The sequence below is a fragment of the Protopterus annectens genome, chromosome 4.part1, assembly GCF_019279795.1.
Source record: "Protopterus annectens isolate FY-2018-M chromosome 4.part1, PAN1.0, whole genome shotgun sequence".
Lineage (NCBI taxonomy): Eukaryota > Metazoa > Chordata > Ceratodontiformes > Protopteridae > Protopterus > Protopterus annectens.
Window position 1 is genome coordinate 375,393,524 of NC_056734.1, and position 15,426 is coordinate 375,408,949.

At 44.5% G+C, this 15,426-nt stretch overlaps 1 protein-coding gene across 3 annotated transcripts in view; it reads right to left on the bottom strand.

Annotated features, from left to right (window-relative positions):
- The window catches only part of DVL3 (dishevelled segment polarity protein 3), a 1,476,692-nt gene that overhangs the window by 439,557 nt on the left and 1,021,709 nt on the right, over positions 1 to 15,426 (bottom strand). The gene's annotated exons all lie outside the window — the stretch shown is intronic.

A 15,426-nucleotide genomic window follows, 5' to 3' on the forward strand; every position in this document is an offset into this window, starting at 1 on the left:
GATCTAGTGAGGTCATTGTTCCCCTGTACTCTTCACTTATCAGACCAATGATCGAGTACAATGCCCCATTCGGGATGTATCTCACCCGACATCTGCAGCAATTGGAGACCCCAAAAGTTTCTCACCAAAAGGATAAAGGGACTCCAAAATCTGTCATATGCTGCCAGATTGAAGAAACTCCAGCTCTATTCAGTCGCATACCGTCTGCTCAGAGGTGACATGTGCCTGACATACAAGGCCATGCCCAACCCGGAATTAATGGACATGCTCCACCTCAAAAAATCCAAACCCACCAAAACCACTAGAGCAAGCGACTTAAACCTTAGCACGGATATAAATAGGACGTGCTGGAGGGATAGATTTATCACTCAGAGACTCCCTATGCTGTGGAATAGAGTCCCGGTCCATGTGAGGCAGAGCACTGGCTCTGTTCAAGAGAAATCTTGACCTGTGGATGGGAGATCGTTCGGGAATCATCTCTGTGTCACTGCTGGACAGAGGCACAACAAACTAATGGGTACAGTATTTTTTCATATAAGGCTAGGCTTATAAATGCTTTGAGGCAGATAGCCTAGTATGAACCTATGAACCTATAAACCTATGAACATCAACACTAGGTAAGCAAATACAGCTACCATAAAATGCCTAGTCTTGTACACCTTTAAGCAGACACACTTAAAAGTTCTTGCCATCCTTTACGAGCACTTAACAGTACAACTCAAATGAGGCCATACATGATAATCCTAGTGTAAGTGTGTGTTTATCCATCTAGTTGTGAAGACTAGCCTTAAAAGAAGAAAATGAAGTCAAACACCTGGTGGAGGAATAGAACCTACAATATTTTAATTTAGTATAAGAGGTAAGTAAGCTATCTGTTGAGCCACTGACACTGTCCTTTATAACTGCAGTGGGATCTTTATCATCCTCCTGAAAAATCATCAATTTCTGCAGATGGAAACTTGGCATGACATCTTACCTGAATTACAGTGTAAGAGGAGTGCAGCACTTCCCTACCATTATGCTACATTGCAATGTCAATACTGTAAAATGAATCCAGTCATCAGGTATGGTGATAACACTACAGTCTTCGGGCCTTTCTTTCTGAAATGTAAATGTAGTACCTACTGAGCCACAATTATATCCTAACTTTTTTTTTTATTTAAATACTTTTACAAAAATAATTTTACACCTTAAGGGTCTTCAGTATCTTTTCACATGGCATACCTTTAGAAGCCTGAACTGCTAAGCTTTTCTGTACCTTTTGCTGCTTCTAGCTGCTCTTCCCTTTTGCTGTGGAGTATTACCTTCAGCAGAAGAAATTTATTCTTCCACTTCCTCTGTTTTCTTTCTCCATTTTCTTTCTTTTTTTGTCAAAGATTTCTTGTTGGTGCCTTCTTTTGACAATGTCTGCAAGTGGAGATGCTTCATCCTCTTACAACCTTTCCTGTTTTTTCCTATTCCTCTTCCTCAGCATCCTCATCTCATGTACAGTCAGCACACTCCAAAACATACTGCCCACCCTTTTAAACTAGCCCGGATCCAAACTTCAGCTGAAAAGTTACAGGTGGTGTGATACTGATATGAAGCACTCTCAATGTTAGCATAACGGAAGCCTTCAAATTAACAATAGGCACTGGTTTCAGTTAGAGTTACATGAGATGAGGTTTAACTTGTCACTTAATCAGGAGTTCACAAGTGACATTACAGTTTAACAATAGAATTAAAAAAAAAATCAATCAACGAAAGGGTATGCAGCCCATAATCTATCTGTACATGTTCTTGTTCAACAGGTCTTTTCTCTGTGAAGAAGTATCAATCAAGGTCAAGTGTGTGTTGGGGGTAGGGCATACTAAAATGCTGGATTCCATGCAGGTTTACTTTAGCCACCAACCCGGCAGCTCATTCCCTCCCATGTCTATGGCTGCCCCCTACACTCTCTGTATGCCACCGAATAATATTTCTGTCTCTGAAAAGTACCTCTTCAGCAGATCAGTGAGGATTAGTGTTTTCCCCAGGGTCAGTGAATACAAGTACATCACAAAATCACCAAAGCACATATGAATGTCTGCATGTTTCAAGACATGCATTGATATCTCCCTCTTCAGCGATTTCCTTTTCTTGTTTCAGATTCCACACACTGATGCAGAGGGACACACATTCATCCCTTCTATACAAACTCTGTTTTCTAGGTTCACTACATTTGCTACAACAAAAAGAACCATACATAAAAAACATTCAAACAGCAGCACCCATTCAAATATTCCTCTTACAATGCACATAATGATGCTACGGCTGACCCATCCTTACTGAAAGTAAATTTTGAAAGTTGGCACTTTTAGGAAAGTGCTTAGCAAAGAGATAATCCAGTGCTGAAACTAGGGACAGTGTGAGGTAAAAAAAAACTTTTCTGCAAATTTGGTACGCACTGGTTCTATTGCGACTTAAGCCTGTAATTCCTGGTGGATACGTGGAAGAAGCTGCAGATGGTTGTGGGGAGGAGGGGGGATACCATTCAAAGGAGGAAGCTCCTTCCAAGGCACGGCATAACCCATTTTTATAAGAGAAAGCACGCACTGGTCATCCTTGGTAATTTTTTCCAGTATGAACAGGACTAAGTTAGTCTTCTGGAGAGGGTCTTCGGGTAGGATTGGGGGGAGGGGGGGTTGGAAGACAGTCATGGTAACTTTTCCAAGAAGGTAGGTCTCCTACATCTGGTGTCCCTTTGAGGTTTCTCTGGAAGTCTTTTCCTGGGCACCTGTGTTTCTGGAGTAGTCTGGATTACCCTCTAGCAAAAGAAATTGGCTTGCCAGGGTAGTTCCTCTGGTATCCAGGTAGGGAGGTGAGCAGAATCTTCCTGCAGTCTTTCACAGTTTTGCCTTGTCCCTGTAAGGCTTTAAAGAAGTTGGCTACCTGCGGGCCAAACAAAAGATTCTTCTCTAAGGAAGACTCAACGATCTTGGCTTTGAAATCCTCTAGCATGGGCCGGTTACACAACTGTGCATTCCTGTGGATGACAGTACTAGTAGCAGGTGCTCTAGAAGAGAACTCCACAGTATAACTACATTTTGTATGGTGTCTGGCCAGCGACAAAATTTGTTGTTTGGACTCTGAACCCTGCGAGTCTAACTACCTAGTTCAAACTGTTGAGAATGGACAACAAACATTTGGTCATCTTGGTCTGGTAGTTAGTAGCCTTGAAGGCCAAAGTACAGGAAACGTAGACAGACTTTCCCCACCTGATCATGGCCTTACTGTCCCTATCTGAAATGAGGTCATGGCACTGGGGAACAATTCAGAAGGCTTGTCAGAAGTCTCACCAAAAGAAGCTTCTTTAACAGGGGAGTCAGGAGAGATGGAGTCTTCATCACAGAAGGGACTTTATCATGGGGAGTAAATTTGACAGTAGTAAGCTAGAGAATGGTATCTTCCACAGGAGAGGAAGACAAATTAACTGTAATTTTCTGAGTAGTAGGAGGGGGTGGGGGAGTAGACAAAGGTGGTGGTTTCAAGGCCATAATGGCCTTGAGAGAAGTCCATCCATTCCTCTCTAAAAAGAGGAGGTGAAGGGACATGTTTAAGTCTTTTTGTCGCTTTTTCTTTGGTGTGTGACATCCACTTGAACCAAGCAGGATGGCTCAGACCCCAGACGTACCTCATTTTCAGAAATCTCTTCCCTGAAAAGGATCTACAGGGTGCCTCCTTGTCCCTACAAATGGTAAGTCTCAGTTCCCCACTCTCAGTAGGAATGGCCTTTTCAGCTATACAACCCTCTGACATCATACTGGCTTCCAGTAGGGTCGCAGTAGAGGGCATCAAAAGTAAAGTCAGACATACCGCAGGTTCTGCAACCCCAGGAGGTGTGCTGGTATCAGATTGTGCAGACTGAGGTGTCAGGCCTAGGCCTCAAGTTTTTTTTTCCTGCGAGATGGAGGTAGGTCGAGACAGAAATAATCCATCATCTTGGAGTGGGCCAAACACTTCAGACACTGTCTTTGGTCAAAACTTTCTTAGAGACCCAAACAGGATTACAAAGTCTTGGGCACAAACATCTGGCAAATGGAGCAGGACTTGTACTCTTGCTCTGTGCCAAGGCAAAAGAAACCCTTTATATGACGGTCTTTGTAGGGAATTTGCCTACTGCACTCACACTTAATGCTCCTAGCTGACATCTAACAGATACGGCAAAACAATTTAAGTAAAGTCTCCCAGTGGGGCACTATCTCTTTCAGTAGTTATTGTACCAACAACCTTGTGAAGATTAGTCTGACAGGTATGAGACCTGTGTTCAAGTGGCGGTGAGACAGTATGAGGAGTTACACTCATACATCCTACCTATATACCCCCTATGTTTGTGAGCTGAGGTCATATGTCAGACAAGCAATCCAGGGAAGGTTAAACTTTGGTACCCCAGCTGGGCATTAACTGTGAAAACCCATCTCTTCGGAATACTGCAACAGTTATTTCAGTCAGGACATCTATGGAGAGTGATGACTAGAGGAGCCAAGTCATTATCCTTGTCTGTCTCAAACACCACACCTAGGACCACCCCCCTGCCACCATTCTAGCCCAAGGGGACAGACAGAAGGAAGGATGTGTGTGCCTAGAAACAAACCCGAAGGATTGAGTCTCTGTACCAGTCATGAGTTGACATTACACATGCAGCCAATGCTGGAATTGGAATCTAATCATACAGGAATGTGAAGGCTGACAGCAGCACTATCATCTCAAAGGCATGAGTAGAGCCCTACAAAAACACCAAATTACACTCACAGATCACATACTCCAGCACCTATTTCTGTCAAGTCCTATCAACGGTCAAAGATATAATTCAGGTCAAGAATACTGGAAAACCACAAACACCCAACATGTGTAGAAGAGCTGATGAAAGCCTTGCTAATTCTCACAAGAGAGTCCTGAAAACTGGGGAAGTAAAGCGAACTACCTGGGCCACAGATTACCTTTACTACACAAACTGGGGGACTGAAGGGCCTCTGTACATGAGAAATCCCAATGTTAGCCATCAGGACTCACTCCCAACAGCAGTCCCCAGAAGGGCACTTCTCTGACCTCTCCTGGAGCTGAAAGCCAGAGATAGGCTGCAATTTGACCTTTCTCTTACAGCCTATGAAGGAGTAGAGGAGACGAGTGTGACAGCCTTGTGTAACAAGTGAAAGTTTGGCCACTGCCTGACCTTCGGATACATTAACTTCTTCCTCCTCTTAAGCTCCTGCCTGGGATTCTGCACAGGACCTTTCCTGTTGAGCCCAGCCCTGGCTATTCCACAGCAGCTATCTTGTTGACATTTAAGAAGCCCTTTGACATTTTGCTTCGTCCTTAACAAGATGTTAGACTGAAGCTCTGGTATTTCAGTCAATGCTGCACATTGTGCTCCTTCCATTGGCAGTATATATAGCTCCTGAGCTGGTCCATGCTTGCTGTCCTACAAGAATATGCACACTTAAGTTTCATGTGCTTTTTTATTAAAGTATGTGAAAACTTTAAGAAGCATAAAAGACTACAACCAAATATGAACTGCACAAACAGAAAGACTAGAAATGGAGAGGACACGGGGCCAGGGCACTCCCTCCTAAACTGATAGAATGACACTATGGTAAGCTACTGGAGGTGAGGCATGGACGACTCCATTTGCCCTAAAGCATAGGAGCTAGAGATCCTAAGAAATTATGCAGAGGAAGGGCACTCAGGAATGGGAGCCCATCTCGTCACCCACTGCAGAGAGCTCAAGAGACCAAAGTCTTTCTAATTTAGTTCTACTTTCAATGAACCAGAATTTGCTTTAAATATCTCCCATATCTCAGCAGTTTCCTATCTTTCATATTAAGTCTAAATCTGCAAGCCATCTCTGGCCTTGTAAAAAATTGCATACTGTTGGCCATGTGGTGCAAACAGATAAAGCCCTAACTGTGCCTCAAATGACCCATATTCAACTGGTAGCAAGTGGCACTTCACTGACAAGGCAGGGTAGGACTAGAGTGAGGGGTCAACACCAGCTTGGTCATCCTAGAGAGGGGGAGGCAGCCTGGTTTGCTGCAACTGCAGCATAAACAGCCTTGCAAGCCATGTGCTGCAAGTGTTAGGGCACTTGATCAAGAGGTTATGCATTTGCAGAAGCATGAAGGTACCTGCCAAATAAAGCTACAGTAGAGCTCACTAGGTTGCAGGAGGAGTAGGCTAGGGAATAACAGAACAACACTACAAATAACAGTATGACACTGCATCAGAGTCCCTGATATCCTCACTGGGGGGGTCTATATCACTTCATCAAAGATGAAGTTCCTCAAACCTCCATTCATCGAACATTATTCAGTGAACATTTATATCAGCGAACGTTTTACACAAGAAATGGAGTTAGTTGTCCACCACTCCGATCTTCACACACAGCGAAGCATATCAAACCCTCCAAGGTGGAGGGCTGTGCCCTCCATACCCCCTCTACTTATATATACCAACTCCAAGATCGCATTACAGTGGGGAAAAGGGCACATTTCCTACTGCTAGTCAACTAACTCAGTTCCCTGTGTAAAACGTGCAATGATGTGAACGTTCCCTGAATAATGTTAGATGAACAGAGGTTCAAGGAATTTCATATTCAACAAAGTAATATAGACCCCCTTCACTGGCCCCTATAGATCCTGGAGGAGGCTAACCTGGGTATGGTAGATCAGGTGACTGAGAACAGCTGGTAGCAGTAGACAGAGTAGTGTGGGAAGCCAAAAGTAAAGTGGCATACTTTTTGATAACATCCTCAATTCTGTTGCCTTTACAGTCCTGGCACACCAAAAACTCAAGTACTTGAAAACAAAAGTTATGTACTCATCATAACAACAGATCTGTATTGTCTTTTTCCATCCTTCCCCAATGAATGGGTCTCAGATCTGACGTCTGACCTGGCTTTGGCCAGTTTCAAGTTTTAGAACAAGTGCTCAGACTCCACCCTTTACCCATAATCCCTGTGTACAGAGTGAGCTACCTCAGACTGAGTTTGCCTGCAAGAAGGACAACAGAAATACAACATATAACAGAGAAACCATCCAACTTAAGTAAACAGAGTTCTAAAACAACCTCCAGAAGCAAAGGCTAAGCCAGCCAGGTTCATCTAAGTTTGATACTTGTGAGCAAAATATAAACTTAAAAAAAAAGGAAGGGGAATGGGTGTGGGGAGTTGAGGAAGGATGGAAATAGACAATACAGATCTGTCTTTATGGTGAGTACATAATTTTCGCATCTTGATGTTGTCTTTTCTCTCCGTTCAATGAATAGGAAACTGTTCCTCAGCTATGTCAGCACTTGGGTGGCCATATGGAAGGATATTCTGGAGGACTGTTGAATCAAAAGAGGCTCTAGATCTGGATTCTATGTCTAATTTATAACGTGAAATTAAAGCATGGGCCGTGGACCAGGTAGCCACAGCACAGATATTATCAATTGGCACTCTGGAAAAACAGGCTCTAGAGGAAGAGTACAGTTGTGTACACTTACTATAAATGTAGATGTTCGAGTGTATTCACTGTTGCAGTCATCACACTTGGGTTATCCTGACAGGGGTAGCCCTCAGTTGGCCTGAATACCAGAGGCTCAGTATTTCTGCGTCGGTTGCTGTTGCTCCAGGACTGACATCAGGTCGTCAGTGGTATAAAATCAGGCAGCAGACACCATTACATCAGTTTTTCTTGCCCTAAATGTCAGGAGCCCCCAAATAGGGAGCTAGGTTATGGTGGGAGAAAGTACAGTTGTGTACACTTACCATAAATGTACATGTTGAGTGTATTCACTGTTGCAGTCATTACATTTGGGCAATCTGCTGGTAGGTCGCCCTCAGTCGGCCTGAATAACAAAGTCTTGCGTCCTGCGTCGGTTGCTGTCTCCTCTTCCATGACGTCAGGTCGTCAGGGGTATAAAACATGCAGCCGACGCCATTTTAATCAGTTTTTCTTGCCCCAGATGTCAGGTGCCCCACAAATGGGGAGCAAAAATATATATATAAACTGTAAATATATAAATGCACTTTAGAAACATGAAATTTACCTTCAACTAAAAGCAAATACATTACAAAGGCTTTTGAGTACAGTGAAGGAAAGAAAAGGTATATAAAGGGGGCTGGTGGGTGGGTAATCCAGACTGCAACAGTGAATACACTCGAACATCTACATTTATGGTAAGTGTACACAACTGTACTATGTTCTTCGTGTTTCACTGTTGCAGTCCTTACATTTCGGTAGAATCCCAAAGCTATGGATGGGAGGATGGAACTAAACGGCATTAGGAACAGCTATAAGGCCCTGCAGGACTGCAGTGGCAAAGCCTGCCCTGGATTTAGAGAAGAGAGGTAAATGATAATGCTTTGTGAACAAATGAACTGAGCTCCAAGTAGCAGCTTCTAGAATGTCTCTAGCAGGAGACCCCTCAGAGAAAAGCTGCTGAAGTAGAGGCAGCCCTGGTGGAATGGGATCTGATCCCCTTGGGCACATGTTTACCATGGTGCAAGTAGCAGAAACAAATGCAATGGCTTATCCATTTAGAAATAGTCTGCTTTGATATAGCCTTCCTCTCTGATCCTGCAGCAAATTTGTTCTGTTTAAGTAGAATCTTAGTTGTCTGTGTACATCCAATGAATGCAGAATCCGCTCCCCCTTGTTCTGCGGATTTGGGAAAAAAGTTGGCAGGTGAATGGTCTGGTTAAGAGCCACACTGGATACCACCTTAGGCATAAAAGAAGGATTGGTCCTGAGGGCCACCCTGTCTGGGTAAAAAATAATGAAAGGCTCCACTGCCATGAGAGCCTGTAGTTCTGAAACCCTTCTAGCTGAAGTGACTGCCAAAAGAAAAGCTGTCTTCCAAGAAAGACATTTTATATCCGCAGTAGCTGCTGGTTCAAAAGGAGGCAGGCTGAGTTTTTCCAGCACAAAAGTGAGGTCCCATGCAGGTGTTGGTGCTCTCCTGGGAGGCCTTAAATTTTTGGCCCCTCTGAGGTACTGTTTTGGCAGTGGATGAGAAAAGAGGGGAGGCTCTGTGTTGTAATAAGCCGAGATGGCAGAGGCATAGATTTTTATTGAAGAAAAAGACAGGCCCTTGTCAAGCATCTCAGTTAAGTATTGTAAAATCTGAGGAATATTGGGCTTTGCTGTGTCTATTCCTTGTGCTTGGTTCCAAGTACAGAATCTCTTCCATTTATCAGCATAAGATTTTCTAGTACTAGGCCTTCTGGCTTCCAAAATGACATCCATCACAGGTTTACTGAGAGATGTGGTTGGTAAAATTAGTTGATTAGCCATGCTGCAAGATTCAGAGTTTGGAGCTGTGTGCGCAGAATTTGATAGTTCTGCTGAAACAATAGGTGAGGTGTGTGAGGCAAGTACCACGGAGGAAAGTGAGACATATATCTTAGAAGCGGGTACCATTGTTGGCGAGGCCAGTCTGGAGCAATTAGAATCACTTTTGTTTTTTTCTGTCTGACTTTTAGTAAGACCTTGGAGAGTAGAGGCAGAGGGGGAAAGGCATAGACTGATAGGTTTATCCAGATGAAGGATTGAGCATCCACTTTCCATGTTTTTTTGTGGTGAATTCTTGTGCAGAATTTGTCCAACTGATAGTTTTGGGGAGAGGCAAATAGATCGATGTCTGGGCTTCCCCATTTCTGTGTTAACATGCTGAAGATTTGTGGATCCAGTTTCCATTCGTGGCGGGTCCATAAGATTTCTGCTTAGGTCATCTGCCAGAGTATTTTGCGTTCCTGGTAGGAATTGAGCTTGAAGATGTATTTGGTAAGTCAAGGCTGTGTTCCACAAGGCCATGGCTATTCTGCAAATAGGGTAGGAATGGGTACCACCCCTGCTTGCTTATGTACCACATAACTGTGGTGTTGTCCGTCTTTATCAGTAGTTGTCCTGGATGAAGCAAGTCCTTGAAGGCTGTCAAAGCATTCTGAACAGCTAGCATTTCTTTTTGGTTGATATGTAGATGCATTTGGTTTGGGCTCCATTTGCCCTGAATGCATCTCCCTGCCAGGTGGGCCACCCAAGCATAGTCTGATGCATCTGTAGTTAGGGTTTGGGTAGCAGGGGGTAGAGTAAATGACAGTCTCTTGTTTTGGTGACATGTCTCTGCCCACCAAAGAAACTCCTGTTGCAGGCAGGGAATGAGAGGAATCATCGTTTCCAGGCTGTGACAATGTTGACTCCATAAGCTTTTTAGGTACCATTGAAGTTTCCTCATATGCAGTCTTGCATATGGAAGTAGTAGAATGCAGGATGCCATGAACCCCAAAGCCTGCAGAATTTGTCTTGCAGATAACTGGGGTTTTGTTGCCATTTGTTTGAAGTATGTTGTCAATTGCATTTGTTTGTCTCACGTGAGGTAAGTCATCTGGGCAGTTGTATTCACGCTTGCACCCAGGAATGTAATTATTTGAGAGGGTACCAGTTGTGATCTCTTTTCGTTTATGGTGTACCCTAGGCATGCTACAAGCCTTTTTACAAATGCCAGATGTTGAAGAGTGTCCTTGTCCTCTGCCTGAATGAGACAATCTACAAATGCCAGATGTTGAAGAGTGTCCTTGTCCTCTGCCTGAATGAGACAATCATCCAGATAAGGATAAATTTGAATGTTTCTTTGTCTGCAGAATGCAATTACTGGTGCCAGGCACTTTGTAAAGACCCTGGGTCCAGTAGATAAGCCAAAGGGCAGTGCAGAGAATTGATAATGCAAGAAGCCTGCTTTGAAGCGGAGGCATCTTCTGCAAGATTCCCTTATTGGGATATGCAGGTATGCCTCTTTTAAGTCTAGAGTTACCAACCAGGCATTCTTGCCTAGCATAGGCAGTAGCTGTTGTAAAGTCAGCATTTTGAATTTTGGAAGGTCCAGGAACGTGTTCAGAATTGATAAGTCCAGTATTGGATGCCATGATTGGTCTTTTCTGGGTACCAGGAAAAGCCTTGAATAAAATCCTTGTCCTTTTTCCTTTTCTGGTACCGGTTGAATAGTCCCCATATCCATGAGGGACATGACTTGTTTCTGGGCCTCTGCCTACTGGTTTTGTGGCAGATCTGGCCATCCGTTTGGAATTGGCAAAGTGTGTAAATGAAATTTGTACCCCTGGGATACTATGTTTAATACCCACTTGTCCTGGGTAATTAACTGCCAATTTTGAGCATGAAGTGCTAGTTTTCCCCCAAGGGGGCTACCAAAAGATAAATGCTTGGAGATGGTAGAGGAAAGTCATTGAGACTGCTTACTGTAGGGTTGTGCTTTGTTACCTCCAGATTTGGAGGTGGAGATGCCCCATTGCTTTGACCTGTAAGATCCCTGTAACTGATATCTGGAGCCTTTGGAGTGCCTGGGTTTGCCCTGAGTGGCTCTGTTGGACACAGGAAAGGACCAATTCTTAGTAGGTCAGTGCCTACTGAACCTGGGTGGCTGCACTTGCAAGAAATCTTTTACAGTTTGCATAGATTTAGCTTTGTCTTCCATTTTCTTTAAAACCTCTTCTGCCTTATTACCAAACAGACTATCATGCTGTAAAGGGGCATCCAACAATTCACCTTTAACATGATCAGCCAGATTTTGCTCCTTGAGACAGGCATGCCTTCTTATCACAGATGCAGTTACGGCCCTGCAAGAGGCCTCCAAGGAATCAAAACCACATTGCAAAGTATGCTTTCCAACCTGTTCTGCTGAATGTAATAAATCCTGTAACTTTATTTTCCACACAATTAGAAATCATCATTTTCTGTTTAAAGCCCTGACTGCCAAGGTTGCGGACATATAAACCTTCTTACTCCATCTATCCAGCACCTTGGAATCTCTATCAGCAGGGGTAGGATTTTTGGCTGTAGAAGCCTTAACACCATTGGGGCCCTAAGAAATAATCTCAGGTTCAGCAGCAAGATTTTTGAAAAGAAATTTGTGGGAGTCAAAAACCCTGTAATATCTGTCTGGCTTACTAGGAGCCGGAGGCAGGGAATCAGGAGCCATGCTAGATTCCGAGAACACATCATCAACAATGTCTAATACAGGAGAGATTGCCAAAGGCCTATGCTGAGGAAGAAGAAGAAAATCCCTAAGCCTCTTTTTTGATTCAGAGAAGTCCTGACTCTCCCAGTGAAAATGTTCCCTTAAAGTTTGCAAAGTCTCTCCAAAAGAGTAATTCTCAGGAGGAGATACAGATGGGATGGATACCTCTGCATCAGAATCCTCATAAGGTGGAATAGAAAATTCCTGATCAGAAGAAATGGAAACCTGATCTGAAGAATCATAATCAGTGCCTTGCCTAGGCCTCTTAGCAGGAGGGGGGGTTGGGAACCCCTGATCAAGGTAATTAAATCCTCAGCCATTTTGATCATTTGTTTTTTACGCATAGGGGCCTGAGCATGTGGCTCATGTGTCGGTTTTTTAGACACAGAAGTCGGTTTTGACCTTGTTTTTGTTGATGGCGTCGGTTTAATATAAAAATGTTGAAGCCTGAAAACACCCTCAGAAGCCGGTGCCTGCTCAGCGGCTTCGGACTCATCCAAGGGAGAGACATCCGTGGGTTCAATACTTTGCGAATCTCGTGGCATACCGTACTCTGAATGGGTCTCGGTAGAGGCCTGCGACTCAAAAGTAGCAGGTATCAGGGGCTGCGAAAGCGCCTCACTGAGTCCCAGCGAACCGGCGACTGGCTTAGGAGAAGCTTCATCATCGGTTTTGGATCTCGACAGACTGTCTCTGTCTTTTTCCTTGCGTTTTTTGTGAACTCCGGTAGTCGGATTGCTAACCGACAACATTTCAGGGTAGTTAAATCTTGAACCAAAATATTTAGAAGCAAAAATATACATACGCTTAATAGTGCATTTGTTAAATTTAGCACAAAACTGACAACAAGGCACGTTGTGATCAGGGCCTAGGCAAGGAATACAGTACAAATGAAAATCCTTATGAGGTATTTGCTTCCCATAAGTAATGCAATTACTAACTTTTACTGACATCGGTAAGAAGCAAGAAAAAGTTTCCCCAATGGGGTACTTAGCTTTAGTTTGAAGACTTTGGTTCTGAAACTCAAAAAGAAAATTTCAGGAGTCGGCCGACCAGCACTTGTGAACTGCTTCTGCTTCGGGCACCGTGTGGCAAGAAAGACAGATTAAAATGGCGTTGGCTGCATGTTTTATACCCCTGATGACCTGACGTCATGGAAGAGGAGACAGCAACCAACGCAGGACCCAAGACTTTGTTATTCAGGCTGACTGAGGGCAACCTGCCAGCAGATTACCCAAATGTAATGACTGCAACAGTGAAACATGAAAAACATCACCACCAGCAGAAAGTAAATAGCAAAAATCCTTGTAGAGAGTGAGGAAGAGAGAGAGAGAGACAAGGGGGATGGAGGGTGGGAAACCAGGACTGCAACAGTGAATACACTCAAGCATCTACAATTATGGTAAGTGCATACAACTGTACTATGTTCTTCGTGTTTCACTGTTGCAGACATCACAATTGGGTTGATTCCCAAAGCTGAAGTAAAAGGGTGGAGGCAGTCGAGAAGAGTTGGGGCTGGCTAGTATGTCCTGGAAGACTGCGGTTGCACATCCTGCCCTGGATTTGGAAAAGATAGGCAGGTGGTAATGCTTGGTGAAGGTATGAACATAACTCCATGTTGCAGTCTCTAGGATGTCCCTGGTATGGACCCCTCTGAGGAAAGTTGCAGAGGTGGAGGTTGCTCTAGTGGAATGTGTCCTGACCCCCTGTGGGGTTGTTTGCTTTCCCACGATGTTTGTAACAGAAGTGGATACAGTGTGCTATCCATCTGGAGATGGTTTCTTTGGATATGGCCTTGCCCTCTGCCCCTGCTGCAAAGCTGACTAGCAACTGGTCAGTTTTCCTAAAGGGCTTAGTCCTATCCAGGTAGAATCTGAGCTGTCTGTGCACATCTAAAGAGTGCAGGATCCTTTCCCCCTTATTTTGAGGCTTAGGGAAATAGGTGGGCAAATGAATAGATTGGTTGAGAGTCACACTGGACACCACTTTAGGCATGCAGGTTGGGTTAGTTCTGAGGGAGACCCTGTCAGCATGAAAAATGATGAAAGGCTCCACAGCCATGAGTGCTTGCAGCTCTGAAACTCTTCTAGCTGAAATGATGGCCAGAAGCAAGGCTGTTTTCCAAGAGAGGAATATTAACTCTGCTGAAGCTGCAGGCTCAAAGGGGGTAGTGTGAGTTTTTCCAACACAAAGTTAAGCTCCCAAGCTGGGGTGGGAGCTCTTCTAGGTGGCCTTAAATTGTTAGCCCCTCTTGGGAACTGTTTGATGAGGGCGTGAGAAAAGAGTGGTGGGTCTGTGCTGTAATGAGCAGAGATGGCAGAGGCATGAATTTTAATAGAAGGGAAGGACAGACCCCTGTGAAGTAGGTCTGCTAAGTAATCCAGGATGAGAGGTAGGGAGGGCTGTGCTTTTATCAGCTCCCTTAGCCTGAATCCAGGTGCAATAACTTTTCCACTTGTCAGCATAGGATTTTCTAGTGCTAAAGCATCTGGCCTCAAGTATAATGTCCATTACTTGCTTGCTTAGGCTGGCGACTAGAGGAGAAGTCAGGGAATAGGCCAGGCTGCCAGGTTCAGGGTCTGCAATTGTGGATGCATGAATTATCCATTCTGCTGCGTGAGGAGATTTGGGATCTGAGGTAGGTGCCATGGAGGCAGGGGTGACGGAATGCGCAGTAGGGGGTACCAGTGCTGGTATGGCCAGTCTGGGACAATCAAGACTGCTCTTGGTTTTTCCTTCCTTATTTTGAGTAGTACCCTTGTGAGTAGAGGTAGAGGGGGAAATGCATAGAAAGAGAGGTTTATCCATTGGAAGGATAGGGCATCCACTTTCCAGGCCTTGCTCTGAGGTTCCCTGGTGCAGAATTTACTGAGCTGGTGATTGTTGTGGGAAGCAAATAGGTTCACCCTCGGGGTGCACCATTTCTGGGTTACAAGGTTGAAGGTGCTGTGGTCTAGCTGCCACTCGTGTGGGTCTAGGAGGTTTCTGCTTAAGTTGTCTGCCAGAGAGTTTTGGGAGCCTGGCAGGAATTGTGATAGCAGGTGAATTTACATGGCTGATGCCGTGTGCCAAAGGGCCATGGCTAGCCTGCAGAGGGGATACGAGTGAGTTCCTCCCTGCTTGTTGATGTACCACATCACTGTGGTGTTATCTGTTTTGATCAGTAGAGGCCCATGGGATGGTAGGGGGTCTGAAAGCTGTCAGTGTGCTGAACAGCTAGCATCTCTTTTTGGTTGATATGCAGATGCATTTGATTTTGGCTCGAATGGCCCTGAATGCACCTGCCGTCCAGGTGTGCACCCCAGGCATAATCTGATGCATCTTTGGTTAGGGTCTGGGAGGCATGGAGTTGTGAAAAGGGAAGGCCCTTGTTGTGGTTGCATGCTGCTGCCCACC